This window comes from Nicotiana sylvestris, chromosome 10, assembly GCF_000393655.2.
Source record: "Nicotiana sylvestris chromosome 10, ASM39365v2, whole genome shotgun sequence".
Taxonomy (NCBI): domain Eukaryota; kingdom Viridiplantae; phylum Streptophyta; class Magnoliopsida; order Solanales; family Solanaceae; genus Nicotiana; species Nicotiana sylvestris.
The window spans coordinates 19,621,569-19,625,792 of record NC_091066.1 but is presented as its reverse complement, the minus strand read 5'-3'; the positions used below and the strand labels follow the sequence as shown (position 1 = coordinate 19,625,792).

The 4,224-nt window shown below is 33.0% G+C and overlaps 1 long non-coding RNA gene across 2 annotated transcripts; it reads left to right on the top strand.

Moving 5' to 3' along the window:
* Nucleotides 1–1,900: 1,900 nt before the first annotated feature.
* LOC104240055 (uncharacterized) lies at nt 1,901–4,224 on the top strand. Of its 2 annotated transcripts, none has more exons than XR_714292.2 (2): nt 1,901–2,493; nt 3,884–4,224. It is a non-coding gene; the product is annotated as an uncharacterized lncRNA (long non-coding RNA). The 2 variants fall into 2 exon arrangements; XR_714293.2 differs by having other exon boundaries at nt 3,851–4,224.

The window sequence follows — 4,224 nt, the reverse complement described above, 5'->3', positions numbered from 1 at the left end:
AATGAGGATTCTCTTTCCAAATCAAGTTGGAACTTCCCGAAATTCAATTCCGATCATGCGTACAAGTCATAATACCTGAAGTGAAGCTGCTCATGACCTCAAACTGCTGAACGACGTACTAGAGCTCAAAACGACCGATCGGATCGTTACACCTTTGTTGAAGCTTTCTTCTTTAAGGTGAGCAATTCAATTGTGAATTAGAAAGGTTGTCTTTAACCTTTAGGTGGGTCCCACTTTGGGGGAGTGACTAAGCTACCAATTTCTCATAAGGTGTTACATTACTTTATGACTTAAGAGTTATATTTAACTAATGGTCTTTGGTTGCCACGTTGGGGCCTTTTAGATTTTATCCACAATTCCTTAATTACATAGTTAATCTTTCACCAAAAATCTACAATTAACCAAATATCTACATAATTAAGAATTACCTCAAATTACTTAAAATACCACTTACTTTTAACATACTTTATACACCTTACTATCATAGTCATGTGGTGCCTTGTATGGTACTAGTCCATAAATAAGGGATATTATAGCTTGAATCGTATTTTTTCTCAAAATATCAAACTTCGATGAAAAATCATTTCCTTCGATTCGCTTACCCTCTCACCTTCACCGAATTTACTTATCACTTGTTTGAAATAACATAATACTTTAATTCCAAAATAAATCTCATTCCCCCACTTACGTCGATTAACTTATGACGAAACTTTAATGTATGAAAATACAGAATGTAACATCTAATTTCCGAACTTTCATCAATTTATTTATAGCGTACTTTCACATAAAAAAATATGGGGTGTAGCATTCATAACACAAACAAATTTTTTAATTCATATACTAAAATTTTGTTTTACTAATGACCTCTAACTGTTTCACATGCTTCTTTATGGGTCTGGATTGCTCCCGTATCCCATCATCCTGTAATTGTCAATAGGCCTTTAGATTAAATCCACCTGTTCACCACAAAATTCAAAGGCTGAGATTCTAATATTCCTCTATTTCATCGAACCAACAACTTCAAATCCATCTTCAGTTAACCCCAAGAAGCATAGTTTCTTATAGAAGAAAGAAATGCTTATTCTTCTCTAATTTGTTATTTCAATAATTTTCCAAAATTTCTATCTTTTCTAAAGCTTACACTATCCATGGTGAGCACATAATTTTTGTCCTACATAAAATTGCACCTAAAAATAAGTGCCAAAAATAGTTTTCTAATTAATTTAGATTTTTTGTAGGATTTTAAAGAATTTCTCTCTATTTGTTGTCTGCATTTTATTGCATTTAGTTGCATTTTTTAATCTAGTAGGAATATCATAAATAAAAAAATATCAAAAATACTTTTATCTTTTACTCTGTTGCATTCTAACACCTTAGTCGCATTTTTTTAGGATTTAATTACATCGTTAATATCATTATTAAAATACATAAAAAAAATACATTAGTTGCTTTGTCTTAGGTATAATTAGTTAATTAATTACTTAATTAGTAAACTATTAGGTGAAATAGATAACTAGTTTAATTTTACAAATTAGTTTTAGTTAGATAAAAATATTTTAAGGTTGGAAATTAAAATTCAAGAGGGTGAAAGGAAAAGCCTGCCAACCCTCCAAACAAGTTGGGCTAGGACCACCAGCGGCCCAATGGCCTTCCCAAACCTATCCAGCCTCATACAAATACCCGCCCATTTCAATACCCATCACTAAGACGCCCAAATGTCGTATTTTTCACATAAAACTACGTCGTTTCAGGCCAACCTTGGTCAATCTTTGATCTACACCGCCCATTAGATCAGTTCTAACAGCGGAGAACTGATATCTTTTTCTATTTTAACCGAAAATTTTATTTTGTGTCTCGTATAACTAATACTAATTGTATGATAGAGATATTTTTTTTGTTTTATAATTTTGTATACTCACATTTTTTATGGACCCAAAAATATAAGATTAAGATCCATAAATTTGTGATACAAACGGGAAACACACAATAAAACTTCTCTATTTTAACTGTCCGAAACAAGACCCAAAACCCTAGAGACTTCCTCATCTCTTTCACTCTATCACCCTTAGCCTTAGACCGCTGCCGGAAATCGCCCACGGCCGCGAATCACCACCAAAGCTCCCCAAATTAACGCCAAACAATCCCTAATCCCTCTTCATCCCTAATCCATCTTCATCCCTAATCCATCATTATTTTCCCCGAAAAACTCATCAAACTCAACGATTTTTAGATCTGAGATTCCAGAGAACTGTAAGTTCGTCCTCTTTCTGATTTCGTCAACAATTGCTGATTCGTTTTGGCTCAAACTCACATGAATCGATTGCTCTTGACCAGAGAAATCAATTTATGTTAATTTCAGCTCATTTCGAAGTCACCAAGGCTCGTTCAAAATCTAATCAATCGGACGGTTCTTGTCGAAGTCGCTTTTGTTATTTCAATTAGGGCCCGTCCAGTTTCTCTCTATACCTCTTGCTGAAAGTGATAGCCCAATAGGTATATTTCTTTTTCTTTTTCTTTTTATTCTTAGATCGCACCTAGATAAATCACAGAATTGATGATCCGCTATTTAATTGTTAATCGATAGTTAAGTCTTAATTTTTTGACATGCTTAGGTTAATAGTTAATTGTTAGTAAATTGTTTTAACTTTCTGAGTGATTATTTGTTGAATTGAACCTGAACTTGGTCAATTGATAATTATTTGTTGTTTTGAATTGCATATCTACTTAATCAACTTGTTTAATCAGTTGTTGAGTCATGTTTAGCTTAAGTTTGTTAGCTTACTGATAATTCAGTTTAGTTCGTTGCTATGTATTAAACGTTTGGTTCTGATAAGAGAAAGAGGACAGTAATTTTTGGTAGAGGATAGTAAAATGAGTGAGTTAAAAGAAAAGGTTAAAAGAAGGGTGTTAACATGGATTTGAGGGAGTTAATAGAAAAATTAAGTAATCTTTTCTGATTAATAGCTTGAATCTTCTAGAAGAGAGTATGTAGGGACTAAAATACAATAAGACAAAGGAAATTAGGTCAAATTGGGGGCTAAAAGGGGTAAATACAGAAGTAAAAAGGGTTGAAAATTAAGGAAAGAATATCTGAAAAGGGCAGCTGTTCAAATCTGTTGTAGAAAGATGCCTTTTCCCTATTTTTTAGGGATGACACATGTTTCAATTGATTCTCTCATTTTGATATAAAAAAAACTCCACCCTACATATTTGAGGACACTTTTTGATTCTGCATATTTTCCAGAGAATTCACACGTCTCTCACTTTTTCTTGCCATCTTTGCTCTTTCTCATAGGCAGAAAACACTCTGAAATTCAAAGCTAGATCTAAAAAAACAAACAAAAAAAAGGGATTGCAGAGTTTTAGGTTGTTCTAAACAATTCAAAAGTTGGCTCTCTTTAGTTGATTCAGAGAGTTTCATCTCTTATTTTCTGGGTTGATCAAGCTGGGGTTTCATTTGTTAATTGAAGTTGCTCGGATGTCGCGTTATAGCTGAATTCCTTCGCTACTCTCCTCAGCCTTTATTTGGCCATCTATTGCTGTTTGTTGTTGCCAATTGTAGCTGAATTTTCTTCAACCAGACCTATATTTGGTCACTATTCAGGTGTTTTGTTTTGCTGCTAGGTATGTCGAAATTCCAGTTGTAATTCCCCTTTGAATATAGAAATGATAGAACTGAATGTTTGATTCCATAACTGTGCTTGATTTCGTGTGTTCTTTGCATTGATTCACTTGATCTGATCACTTTCTTCTTTATTAGTGTTTGGTTTTATTTTGAGCTGAATATTTGAAGCTGAGCTTATTTGTCAATAGCTAGTTGTTACTGTTAGTAATTTGTCTCCGTTGACAGGTTAATAATTGAAATATTCTCATGTTTGAACAGTCCATGATACTGGTTGACTACTATAGTTAGTAAACTCATGAGGATGAGGAATAAATCCTGTTCACTATTGACACCTTTAACCCATAAGGATGGAGTTTAAGTGTGGAATTCAAGCTGAAATCAAAAGCATGAGGAGTCATAAGACAATTGCTTAGTTCCTAAGTGTTGTTACACAATTTAATTTTAGAAATATAGAGTTTCAGTACATAGAAGTGTTCAGCAGTGTAAACAAATTTGGATCATAATTTTAGAACTGTGATATAATTTGAAACATTCATGTGTTAGGGGTTGTAATTAATTTTATTATTCCTGCAGTATATGAAATGATTATGCATTGTAAA